The sequence below is a fragment of the Grampus griseus genome (assembly GCF_964374135.1).
Source record: "Grampus griseus genome assembly, chromosome: 9".
Taxonomy (NCBI): Eukaryota; Metazoa; Chordata; class Mammalia; order Artiodactyla; family Delphinidae; genus Grampus; species Grampus griseus.
The window spans coordinates 84,359,441-84,373,271 of NC_139003.1; the positions used below are offsets into that span (position 1 = coordinate 84,359,441).

General features: G+C 37.9%; 1 protein-coding gene and 1 pseudogene across 4 annotated transcripts in view; both read left to right on the forward strand.

The window, feature by feature from the left end:
• The window catches only part of MAGI2 (membrane associated guanylate kinase, WW and PDZ domain containing 2), a 1,326,400-nt gene that overhangs the window by 1,028,589 nt on the left and 283,980 nt on the right, over nt 1-13,831 (forward strand). The gene's annotated exons all lie outside the window — the stretch shown is intronic.
• On the forward strand, nt 9,824-10,648 carry LOC309827024 (pyridoxal phosphate homeostasis protein-like; annotated as a pseudogene). Its single transcript has one exon. The product of its transcript is annotated as a pyridoxal phosphate homeostasis protein-like (transcript).

The window sequence follows — 13,831 nt, forward strand, 5'->3', positions numbered from 1 at the left end:
ATGTTTTAATAACTCATAAGACATGAGGAATGAGGCTAAGTTAGGTAATATGTGAACATGACTTCTATGTAAGGTTTACGTCCATAAAGTTCAACATCTATAAACTCTCATCAAAGACAACTAAGTTCTCAATTCCACAATTTATATTTTCTTTGTTGAGTTTTATTTTATGACTCCCTTTTTGATTCCTTTTCAGGAAGAAGTGGTAGCAGTAGGATTCATTTTATATTGCCAGCAAAGTCTACACTGTTAACAACTCAGTGGGATGGGAGAGGGGAAGAATTACATGCCAAAGTCCACAACACAGAGAATGCATGGTGCTTCAGGCACTGAACAGCTGCCGAAAGGAAGAAGGAGCAGCCTTGTTTTCCATCAGATTCTTCTAGGTTTTTCCAGATGGGGGAACAACCACAAATGGGGGAAAGTTATACAGAGACAGATTTTGATTTATTTTTTAAAATAGCTTAATGACAGAGCTACCCTACAACGGAATGGGTTGTCTAACTAATAACAATATTCATTCACTGAGAGTTTCATGGCACTAGGCCAAACTCTTAAAATATAATATCTGATTTAATCTCTACAATAACCCTGTGGTATAGATACCATTATTCTTATTTTGTAAGTAAGGAAACTTAAGTCCAGAAAAGTTAAGAAACTAGCCAAGCTCACATCATCAGTACATAGTAAGGCTGAGATTCAACCCCTTCTTGACCACTGTGCTACTTCCTTCCAGGAGAGTCGTTAGCTCCCTAGCATTGGAGGTTTAAGGCGAGGCTAAATGGTCACTTGTCAGGTGTTTCTGCTCTGGCTGGAGGTTGAACCGTATGGCTCATAAAATCACCATCTCTCAGGTGTGGCATTATGTGCTCCTCCTTTACCTGCCCTCTCTTCCTCTCACCCCTCCACCACCACCGCTGCTACCTCTGTGTGTTATATGTGTTGTGTGTGTATGTATGTGTTGAACTTATTCTGTTAAACAAATTCCATATTTTTTATTAATGGAGAAAGACATTGAGGGAAAGTTCTGGTTAGAAGAGAACAATACATTCCCTTTTCACTAACATATACCCTGTCTGCATATCTTATATACCTCTGGCTGGCTGGTTAAAAAGACAGCTTCAAGGTCAATACACAGAACGCATGATATTTTATAATAGCATGTTTTTTTTTCCTTACAGTATAACCCAGTGTTTTGCTGGGAGGAAGCCAGCAAATATATCTTGCAGCCATTTCCCCTTTTTTTATCAATAAATGGTATCTTTTGTTATTAAGAAGTACCAAATTATAAAGGTGTTTCAAAACTTCTTGGAACAAGAAGACCTATGAAGTAATTTTTGTCGAGTATGTCATTTAGATAGCCAAGTTATCTAAATACAGAACTTAGAGCCCTCAGAAGATTTCACGTGATCATTACAGTTCAAATGAAACTATGTTCTGTGAAAAGAAATCTATGTATACGTAAAATTGACCTAACTAGTTAGACTAAGGTGTAATGAAGTAGAATCCCAGGGCAGATCTCTGAGGCTCCTAATTCCAGACTGCCTTCTGGTTTAGTTTCAAGCCTGGGACACAAGAAGGAATGTAGTATATCTGAAGAAGTGATCCCAAGAGAATTCACTTCTACATAGGATGTAGAAACATCTTTGAAGATTTTACATCAGTCCAAGCATATGATGTCTCTTTTACTCAAAGGAAAAAGTCTGAATGCCCTTTGCTCACGTAGCTGAGATGTTGAAGTGAGGAATGAGGTCCTCAGAGAAAAATGAATTACAGGAAGAGGATCATTACAGTTCAGTACTGAGAATTTGCATCATACTCTGTTCATCATAATCTAACACCCAAGTATGTATCTGATATCCTTGTCCAGTAAACTGCTGGCATCATAGTATAAGATAGATGAGATAGTGACTATAAAAATATTTTGAAAACTACAAAACAATGCTTCAATTATAAGTTAGTGTTATGGTGATTTTCCATTCTCAAACATCTTAACATGCCACTTTCTCCATTTTAACTTACTACGCTGACGCTGACGTGCATTCTTATCTTTTCCCTTCTGGGTGTTGTCAATCTGTCTAATTAGATTATAGAACCATTAGGTGGAGGCCAATGGCTAATTTTTGTGTTTGGTATGGAAACAATACACTGTTGGCATTTAATCTTCCATAGTCTCCTGTTCTGGCTCAGCAGGGTGTAACCTTACATCTTCTGAAAGCTCACTAGAGTGAACATTTCCCTCCAGAGGGTGAGAAGAAGACAAGAAGGACAAATAAATTTCCATTCAATATTCAAAGAGTTTTTCTTTTTACAAGAGTGCGATAGCGAAGCCACTAATCTATAGAATGGAAAATCAGCCTGAATAGATGTAAAAGAAAACAATCAATATGCAGTAGTTGTTTTATGCAGCACTGTTCAATTCCAAAAGAACTGACAGTCTGTAGAAGCAAACCACAATATGTGTTATGCCATCTGGGAAAAAAGCAAAGCAAATAATTCATATGTGGAACCTTTATGAGTGTCTCAAAACTGTTGAAGGAAAGCTGACTCAGTATTCCTTGGAGAATCATGGGTGAAACAAGAGTAGGGAAAGTATTAATTTATCTAGTTTTTAAGTAAAGAAAGAAAGAAAAAACACACAGCAAAGCTCCAGGATTCAGAGTTTATCAGTTCTGCGGCCAGCATCCCGGATTGCTCATCTGCTGTTCAATATAGTTTATAAAATCTGTAGGGATTTAGCAGTAGCTACTCACTCTGAGGTTAGAATTTAAGTTCTGCTCAAATTCTTAATAAAAAAAGTTTCACGTTTTCTTCTTTATAGTTGAATGCCTCTTGGTTTGCAACTAACTTTACTATGGCTTCTTCTGGAGCTTTTTTTAGCTTAATTGACAGTATATGCTGAGGCCAAGGCAAAGAAAACAAAATTGCCCACTTCCCATTGATAGGTAGATTCTGAAAGAGTTTGATAGGTTAATAATAGAAAATTCTTTTAGCAGCTCTGTTTTATGATATATACCCAAAGGGTTACAGAGTTCATTTTCTTCTCAGCTAGTAAGTAAAGCACCCTTTCTGAAAATACTATTAACACCACTTGGAATTCATGTAGAAACCAACATAAGGATCTCAGAATGTTTAAAGAGCTTCTTCTCTAATCCCGTCAATGTAAATGGAAGAAGGACAGGAACTAATTGCATCTATTTCAACACTAAAATGCGATGTAAAAGATGAATTTTTATTTCTACACACCCAGTTTCATTACTGGGCGAAAATTTGGTGAAAGAGAAGGAATACATAAGCTTTTATTCATTGCTTGCTGTGCACCTTGGAAAATGTAAGGGAAAAGAGACAAGTTTGTATCTGACAACACTTCCATCCAAAGTAATAGCTATAGGGGACAAAGGGACACTGTAAAAGAGACTATCTGTTAGTGATATGAACAAGAAATGTAATTTGAATTTATTGTCAATTTCTGAGCATCTATTTTACAGAGTTAACTATTCTAGTGAAATCTTATGTGCTTAATATATTAATTGAATTATGTATGTGTATTTATTAACACAACTGTAAAACCTTCCTAATAAATATTGATTTTGAAAACTAAAAAAAAAAAAAAACAGCAAAGTATTGTAGATAATTCTTTATCACTCATGACAGATGGACACCTAAGAAACTTCCCAGTGGGCATCCTGGGACATATCTGTGGAAGTACCCAACTCAAAGACTTATGATGCAGTGAAATATCTTTTCTGACTGATTGTGGAAATAGCAAAGCTTCCATCATGGGAAAGGTTTAAAAGAAGAATGTGTTTTGGAGTGAGCCAAGGGAAGTATAAGAAATTGTTGAAGCAAAGCAAAATCAGTGCTAAGAAAGAAGGAGAAGAAGAAAGAGATAGGGAGGAAAAATGACCATTTCTTCCACAAAATGAAGCACATGTTTGTGTACCTGCAAACTGATTCTAAAGTTAAAAACTTACTAAAATGAAATGGGCCAGAAATGAGGTAGAAGCAGAACAGAAAAAAATCTCTAATTTTGAAGTCTTAAATTTATTAGCATCTTAATGTACATTTAATCCTTGTTGGAACAGTTGCAATTCTGAATATAATAGAGTCTGAGCTAATTGGCTGAGAATGATAATATCCTTTAAAACGAGCTTCTGGCATAATGTCCAGTCTTCTCTAGGCCTATAATTACTGGTGTGTGTATGTGAGCAAGGAACTATGTGATTCAGTTGGACTCAATGGGCTAGTAATAATACCCCTGATCAACATTTGAAACCCTCCAAGGAAGAACCCAGTGTGAATAGCATGACTAAATTCTATAGACAGCAGTGCTTGTAAGAAATAAAAGGAATAACAGGGTATGTGACCTCTATCATCAACTCTTATTTTTGGGAAAACGGCACAATATGCAACCCTGCCAAGTATATGCCAGTTAACGTGATTCATTTTGGATGTGCATTGGCCCTCTAGCCCACAAATGTCCGGATGATGTCTCTCACTTAATGCTAGGTCATATTATTTAATGATTTCACTCAGTTGTGTGAAATCAAAATGCAAACACTTAATTCCAAGTGGGAGACAACACAAAATGGTAACCAGAACAGTTGGCTTGGAAACTTGTAAAAATAACTTCTCACTTTCTTGCCTCAGTATCCTCTGTCCAAAAATATGACGGTAAATTAGATTATGTCATAGGTCCTCTCCAGCTCTAAAATAATATAAATGGACAATTGTGAGCCACAAAATTACAAATATTGGTCTAATAACAGTATAAAACTGTGGCCTTTAGATAGAATTCCCAAATCAGCAAACTGGATAAAGTTCATCCGTGATAAAGCAGTATGCCTGACAATTAACTCTGGGAATCAATGTCCTATCCTCTGATAGAAACAGCCACAATAAGTTGAATACAATCTAATAGAATCAAAATATAAATACCACCAAAGGCAAAGTCAGCTAATTTTATAGTTCTAATAAATATATACACAAGAAACTACATAGCTAAAAAACAACAACATTAAACATTTAATTATCTTGGAGCATGACTTGGACACACTACACAGTCACTATAATTGATTGAGAAAAGAATGATGGTTAAAGTCACCAAGCAAAAGGCAATAGGCTGAAAAACAGTCAACTCAGAGGCCACGAGGCCATGTGTGGACATGCCCCTTGTTAACACTGATAAACTGTTACTGATGGAGCCAGTTCTAAACGTTCAAAGTTATGGATCATGCTGCCCAGGGCTAGCTGTGAGAAATTTGTATTATAACTGATGTCCGTCTTCGTACTCAGCTTCTTTTTCTGTGCCCTCTTCATTTCTTGATAATATAATAATTCCACAGCAAGTTCTTTGTCCTACAAAGTTCCACTCTTCTTCTGTGTCCATCGTGCCTCTTCTCTCTCCCATCACCACCACACAAACATTTAAGATAAATCAGAGCTGCTACTTCCAAGATACTTCTTATTTTGATAGGTGAGTCCTGAACCAAGGCCAAGACATAAGTTATTTTTATAGAAAATGAACATGTTACATTAGTGTGCCTTCTTAATTCCATAATATAACTTATTTTCTTTTAACCTCCTTCGGGGAGCTGTAAGGCATCGTTTTTATATCTTTGGAAGTCATAAAAAAGCAATAAAGAGGCATTATAAATACTTAATCTGCATGACATCCTATTAATATGTCATTGTAAAATGCATCCTATCTAACAAAACGTCAATAGCAATAATATTCATTCTGAGAACATAGTAGGTGGCTCCTGAGCTACTGGTTAAAATCTTCTATTGTACTAATGCCATTTAAGGCAGTGTGGGTTCATTACAGTATTATTTGAAGAAGAATCAGTTACAAAATCAATCTGTCATTGCACTGTGTATCATGCACCAAGGCTTCAGCTGAATGATAAATAGTACAGAAACATTCAGTTTAATTAATCTTTCTAAGACAAATGGAGGAGAGGCCTTTCAAAGTGAACAGTATCTTAGTATGGGTTAACTTAGTATAGGTTGACACGTGTCTCCATGCTAACTCATGTCTCCAGAGCTCCTAGTCCCATAGCTTTCTGTAATTTTAGGTCATAAATACAATAATTTTTTAAAGTCATTCTTAAAACATCATTGTAGTATCAGGAGTATTTAAATTGACACAATAGCAAATAGGTGTATGATTTCTTTTGCCTCTGAAAAAAAAAAGTTGCTTAACATGTGGATACAGCCTTAAATGCAGAAAAGTAAACAAACAATGCCCTGCTGGCCATTGTGCACGACAGTTCACAAACATTGTACATGACAATTCATTTGATATATTTCTTTATATCAAAAAGTAACATATCTTTTTTCTATTCTTTATAACTATTTTCATACATATTTTGATTTTATTATTTTGTTTGTGTTAGTTACTTTGTTTCTATTCTTTATTATTCAAGTTGGAAAATCCATATTTGATGTTTTAAATTGACAACCACATAGATAGAACTTGAATTTTTTATGTTATTAAGCTTTGTGTCCATTTCCTTGTCTTGTAATCGGCCCTTCACTAGGCAAAATATACCCAAAGCTATTTGTCCTACATGATTGAATAATTTTCATAGTACTTTTGGGGGCAGCTAAAATTTACCTGCCTAAATTTCATTCTTGACCTTCGTATTTCTATATGCAAATTAAATGCCTCTAATTTTTAATTTAAGAAAAACATTAGCATTTGAAAATAAAATTTGCAACTTTTTGGGTGAGGTTTTCTCCCAAAATTCCATTTCAACTAAATTTGCTTTGCTTGCCTATATGTGTGTGTGTGTGTGTGTGTGTGTATATATATATATATATATATATATATATATATACACACACACCCATTTCATGTAATACTGTGTTTGTATTAATAGGCCCCCTCTGATCCTTTAACAAATTAAGATTTTTTTTTTTTTTTTTTTTGTGGTATGCGGGCCTCTCACTGTTGTGGCCTCTCCTGTTGCGGAGCACAGGCTCCGGACGCGCAGGTTCAACAGCCATGGCTCACGGGCCCAGCCGCTCCGTGGCATGTGGGATCTTCCCGGACCGGGGCACGAACCCCTGTCCCCTGCATCGGCAGGCGGACTCTCAACCACTGCGCCACCAGGGAAGCCCCAAATTAAGAATTTTTGAAAAGTGCCAAGGGTTTGCATACTGACTATTTTTTTAATTAAAAAGAAGAAAAAAAAGCCTAAATGTGTTATCAGTATATGAGCACTTACGAAGGTATTCTACCTCTATTGACCTGGAGTTATGGTCTAGAAAAGATACTATGTGTCCTCATCTTTGCCTCTTTCTTTACTACATTGAAACATTCTCATGCATCAGATGAAGTTCTAATTTTAAAAACTTCAGTTATCCCTTTAGTCTCTTTATACTATTATTCTGTCACAACCTTTCATAGGCAAAAATGAAAAATTATTCTTTACCTATTACTTCCCTCTTTTCACATCCATCCCCTTGATCTTCTGTAGCTTGGCTTCTGAAGCCACCACTCTACCCAAGCTTCTGTCTCATCAGCACTCCCAAATCCAGATGCTTTGCTGGGAGTTCATTGCTCTTGAACTCTCAGAAGTACTTAACATTGTAGACCACACCCTCCTCCTTGAAACTCTGCCTTGCCTTGTTCTGTGACAAAGCTCAGCTGACCTTTTCCTACTTTTCTAGTCGCTCCTGGAATCTGGTTTCCTTCTTTCTCATTTTCCCACTGCCCATGGGAATTGCCTTTCATTCCATCTTTTGTTTTTCTTTTTCTATTTTGCTTCCTGGAAGAGCTCATCCATTCTCATTCTAGCTTAGCTACTTATTAGCTGTGTAATATAAGGCAAGTTGTGTAGCCTCTCTGTACCTCAGGTTTCTCATCAGCAAATTGGAGATACTATTTGATGTGAAAATTAGAGTTAGTGTGTAGAAAGCATTTAAAATAACCCTTGTCATAACATAAGTAACATAAGTCAGTTGCCATCAGTCATAACATAACATAAATAAGTCATTTGTTACTAGCCATGATCATTATTTGCTATCATTTCATCACACTTAAAACTACATCTTCATCTTTGATTTGTGTTTCCATATTTTAAACTGCTTTTAAGTTATGATCCACAAAATATTCCATCAACAACGCTTCAGACACCAGCATGGCCAAAACAGAGGTCAGTTTCTTGGGCCATATTTCCTTCTCAACATGGCTCATCCTTTCAAATGCCATCTTTCTATCACTGATACTACCATTTTCCAGGTAATCAACATTACGTGGTAATTTAACATTTTTCTTTCATTGTCTACATTAAGCTTATTATTTAGCTTGTCAGATTTTCCTTTGTAATTTAGTTTGAATTCACTGAATTTTGTTGCTTTCCAATGCTCTGCTTGGTCCAGATCCTTGCCACCTTACACATGAACTAGTCATCCGTATCTCTACTCCCAGCATCTTTATTCCAACCAAATAATATCTTATAAACACCACGTTCAGTATGTCATATTCCACCCAATGTTCTTCTACTCAAGAAGTTAGAATCCAAAAATCTAACTATACCAATAGTTGTTAAATAATTGGGAATTGTAGAGCTGATGTTGCTTTTAAAATACATATTGAAAATTTAAGTTCATAAACTGGAAACTCAAATAAAATCTGAGAAGTATAAATATTTTATTATTTTTTATAGAAGGTTAATAAAGTAAGCAGGAAAGATCATAAAAATGTTCCAGTAAACACAAACATATCATACAAAAGGGCCAACAGTAGTATAATTACAATAATGATAGTAACTGACATTTCTTATCTATATTACACTTTACAACATATTTTGACATAAAATATTTCATTTGCTTTTCACACTAATTCAATGAAAAAGGTGTTGATATTAACCCATTTTACAGAATTAAAAACAGAGGTAAGGTTAAGCAGCGTACCAGAGATCATACGTCAGGAAGAGATGGAGACAGAACTTGCCTTTGGGTCAAGTTCCATTGCATAATTTGAAAGGCGTCAATAATCATTTTTTAACAACTTACTACATTTTTAAAACCTGGTAATAGAACCTAATGAGTGCTGAGTGAATTACCTACCATATAGGCTGGAATAATTCTAAATTACTGTATATAGAACCACATCTAATACAACTTGGGTTTCAAAATAGACAATCTATACATCTAAACCTCACGAACTATCTTATCACTGCTTGGCAAACCAGGAGTATAGTGTCTAGAAATGAATAAATAGTATTATCACTTTAGTACTAAAAGGTATCTGCCTCTACTTAAGTTCATTAGCCAAAGGATCAGAAGCCATTACTCATTTTTTAATAACTGTCTTCATAATTAACAGCTTATATAACAGTAATATAGGTGAAAATATGTAAAATGCTTTTTACAAGCATAAATAAAATTAGCCTTTATTTTACAAATGTTGTCCTTTGAATATAAAATAGTCTAAAATTATAGAGTTGACAAAGATGAACATATGACTGAGTTTTAGGTGTCAATGCTCCCTTTCTTTTCTATATGTGGAGTTAATATTCAGAGAGCTCAACTGACATTGCCTATTGATTACAGAAATTATGAAGATGAGGCAAAATTTTCCTGCATATACTTAATGCTCTGGAAAGAATGCTAATGATAGTTAAAACATTTGATCCTGAATTGAATGTATGTATCTCTCTATTCACTTGACTGTTTTAAGTACGATTTAAAACTCTTTGGTGAAATTATTCAAAAATTTCTCAGTTGCAGATTACTTGGCATTGGCTATTACACTGCCTGTCTTATGTAAACATTATTCTTAAGACCATACCAGGATGTTAGTCCCTGGGGGATGTGGAGAGCTGGCAGCAAGCCTCGGAGCTGTGGGATGGGTTCGCCCTGAGGGCAGTGAACAAGCGCGTGCAGCAGGGGGGTAGCGCGGCAGCTGCGGGAACTCCCAGCCATCCAGCCCCAGCTAGTAGCAGTCATCAAAACCAAACCTGCAGACAGGGGGATCGAGGCCTACAGTCACCAGCAGCGCACTTTCGGGGAGAGCTATGTTCAGGAAGTGCTTGAAAAAACATCAAATCCTAAAATTCTGTCTTCGTGTCCTGAGATCAAATGGCACTTCATTGGCCATCTACAGAAACAAAATGTCAGCAGATTGATGGCTGTCCCCACTCTCTTCATGCTGGAAGCAGTGGATTCTGTGAAGCTGGCAGACAAAGTGAGCAGTGCGTGGCAGGAAAAAGGTTCTCCTGAAAGGTTAAAGGTTATGGACCAGATTAACACCAGTGGAGAGGAGAGCAAACGTGGCCTGCCCCCATGGTGGCCGTGGTGGAACACATAAACACCAAGTGCCCCAGCCCGGAGTTCGTGGTACTGATGACCCTCGGGGGCTTTGGGCACGATCTTAGTCAGGGACCAGACCCAGACTTCCAGGTGTTACTGCCCCTCTGGGAGGAGCTGTGCAGGAAACCGAGCATCCCTACCAACTGGGTGGAGCTGAACACGGGCCTGTCCATGGACTTCCAACACACGATTGAAGTGGAATCTGCGAATGTCCGAATAGGAAGCACCATTCCTGGAGAGTGAGGTTACTTCCAAGAAAGCTGCCCTGGACGAGCGTGCAGCAGAGCTGAAGGCCCCGGGGTCAGAGGTGGCCCAGGCACATTGAGCAGCGGCCCAGCTCAAGGGCCGGGTCCAGGAAGACAAACTATGCACTCACCTGGGCTTTCACTTTCCCATCCCCCACGTCACAGCACGACCACGCCCTCCTCAGGACCTGGAGAAGGCACGCCTACGATTATGTGTGTTGATGGAAACCATCTGACTTAGTGTCTGACACAGGAAGCTCACTTCAAGCAGTGACTTTGGATTAGATTTGAGGAATCCAGACTTTTCTGCAGAACAGGTACCTGGGCACTAGCCAGGACTTGAGTTCAGGCTTGAACGTTGCCCAGCAGCACCAACTAACCCATGAATGCCTTTCCCAGGTTAAAACTTGGTGACTGATGCCTATAATCACCAAAGTCAGAGCGATTCCAACTTGTCATCCACTTCAATAGAAAATTCCCTGTTACCAACTCCGTACAAACCCCACTGAGTAGCCATCTCTGCTGCTCTGGAGCAGTGTGGTTTCTGCCCCCAGCCTCAACCCCACCCAGTAAACGTTGGTCTCCACTCTGGCATGGCAGTACAGGTAACTTCGGGACCTGGCTCGAGTTAGTTCGCCAAACCCACATTGTGTCTGATGAGAGCTGTGTCCTTGGCCATCGTGTGGTGCTGACGCTGAAAATTACAGGGCAATTAACAGCAGCGGTCCTTGGGCCTTTCTAACATCCTCCTCCAGAGACAGGACTTTGAGCTTTTGCCCCAGGCCCTATGGTGATGAGAATCAAATGATATGATTCTTCTGCCACCATAGTTCCCATTATGATGATTACTTATCTCATAGCTCCCCAGAAATGAAAGATCCCCTCAAAGCCAGTGCAGGCTCATGGTTTCAACAAGGCCTGGTTTTGAATTTCCTGTTCCTGGGAGCACTTTTTAGGCATACTAATAGCCTCCCCTCCCAACCATGTTTATAAGGCAGAATTTTGCAAGTCTTGACATTAATAGAGTAGCTAGCTCTTCGAAACTCGGAAAGCACAATTCTCGGATAGTCACGACGGACGACTGTAGTCTGGGTCGTTGTTTGTTTTCCAGGTGGGTTTTTCATATTTATTCAAGCCCCACTCTTTAATTTTATGAAACAACTCCCATGAAGCTGCTGCCGAAATGTAACTTTGTAAAACTTAAACCATTACGATTCTTGTACTATTTCACTCAAAGCTATAGTGTGATATTTCAGAGTCTATTAAATAAAAATGTGAGTTTGAAAACCAACCAACCAACCAACCAACCAACCAACCACACCAATGACTTTCAGGAGCCTGAACTGAATTGTTGATTCAAGATAGAACTGGCCTTAATAACCAATAGAAAAGGCCACTGTGAACATGTGACTAAGTGGCAAATGGATAGCTCACTCGTTCCACTTTCTCAGAACTTCCAATATTTAGAGCATCATTGAGCATTTCAGTAAAAAAAAAAAAAAAAAAAAAAAAATACAGTCATCTGGTACCGAAATTAGTGCATAAAACCATAATTTTATATCCTAGGGATCTTCTGCATCATAGCATTTTTCTAATAAGCTTCATTAATATTTGGCAGTATGTCTTTTATTTAAATGACTTGATGACAGTTTCAAAGGCAAGAACACTGTAGATAGCACTTTATTTTACGCCCATAGTTGGAATGTGGACAAGAAACCAGTGTCAACTAGTGAATCAGTAGCCAAGTTAAAATGGATTTAAATTGGAGAAACAATGAGCTTATCAAAGTGCTGTTATTTTGAATGCCACCCAGTAGGAAAAGTAGACAATGCAACCCACATTCTACCATGAGAAATACTTTGCTTGAGTTCATCATTAACATTACTGATGATTAGAGGGAGAGAAGGGTTTGGATGAGGAAATAAAAGAAAATCTGACTTGGGCTTACTTGCCCTTAGAGAGGCCTGCTAATTGGCCTTTCAATTAACTAAGGAGAAGCCTTTCAAGTCTTTGGTAGCAGTGAAGTGGAACTATATTAGCACATCCACTTCCTCTTTCTTTTTTTTAACAACTTTATTACAGTATAATTGCTTTACAATAGTGTGTTAGTTTCTGCTGTATAACAAAGTGAATCAGCTATACATATACATACATGCCCATATCTCCTCCCTCTTGCGTCTCCCTCCCACCCTCCCTATCCCACCCCTCTAGGTGGACACAAAGCACCGAGCTGATCTCCCTGTGTTCTGCGGCTGCTTCCCACTAGCTATCTATTTTACATTTGGTAGTGTATATATGTCCATGCCACTCTCTCACTTTGTCCCAGCTTACCTTCCCCCTCCCCGTGTCCTCAAGTCCACTCTCTACATCTGCATCTTTATTCCTGTCCTGCCCCTAGTTTCCTCAGAAACTTTTTTTTAGATTCCACATATATGTGTTAGCATACGGTATTTGTTTTTCTCTTTCTGACTGACTTCACTCTGTATGACAGTCTCTAGGGCCATCCTCCTCACTACAGATAACTCAATTTTGTTTCTTTTTATGGCTGAGTAATATTCCATTGTATATATGTGCCACATCTTCTTTATCCATTCATCTGACGATGGACACTTAGGTTGCTTCCATGTCCTGGCTATTATAAATAGAGCTGTAATGAACACTGGGGTACATGACTCTTTTTGAGTTATGGCTTTCTCAGGGTATATGCCCAGTAGTGGGACTGCTGGGTCGTATGGTAGTTCTATTTTTAGTTTTTTAAGGAACCTCCATACTGTTCTCCATAGTGGCTGTATCAACTTACATTCCTACCACCAGTGCAAGAGGGTTCCCTTTTCTCCACACCCTCTCCAGCATTTATTGTTTGTAGATTTTTTGATGATGGTCATTCTGACCGGTTTGAGGTGATACCTCATTGTAGTTTTGATTTTTATATTTGTAATGTAGTCTGATTTGCATTTCCCTAATGATTAGTGATGTTGAGCATCCTTTCATATATTTGTTGGCAACCTGTATATCTTCTTTGGAGAAATGTCTATTTAGATCTTCTGCCCATTTTTGGATTGAATTGTTTGTTTTTTTTGATATTGAGCTGCATGAGCTGCTTGTATATTTTGGAGATTAATCCTTTGTCAGTTGCTTCATTTGCAAATATTTTCTCCCATTCTGAGGGTTGTCTTTTCATCTGGTTTACGGTTTCCTTTGCTGTGCAAAAGCTTTTAAGTTTCATTAGGTCCCATTTGTTTATTTTTGTTTTTATTTCCATT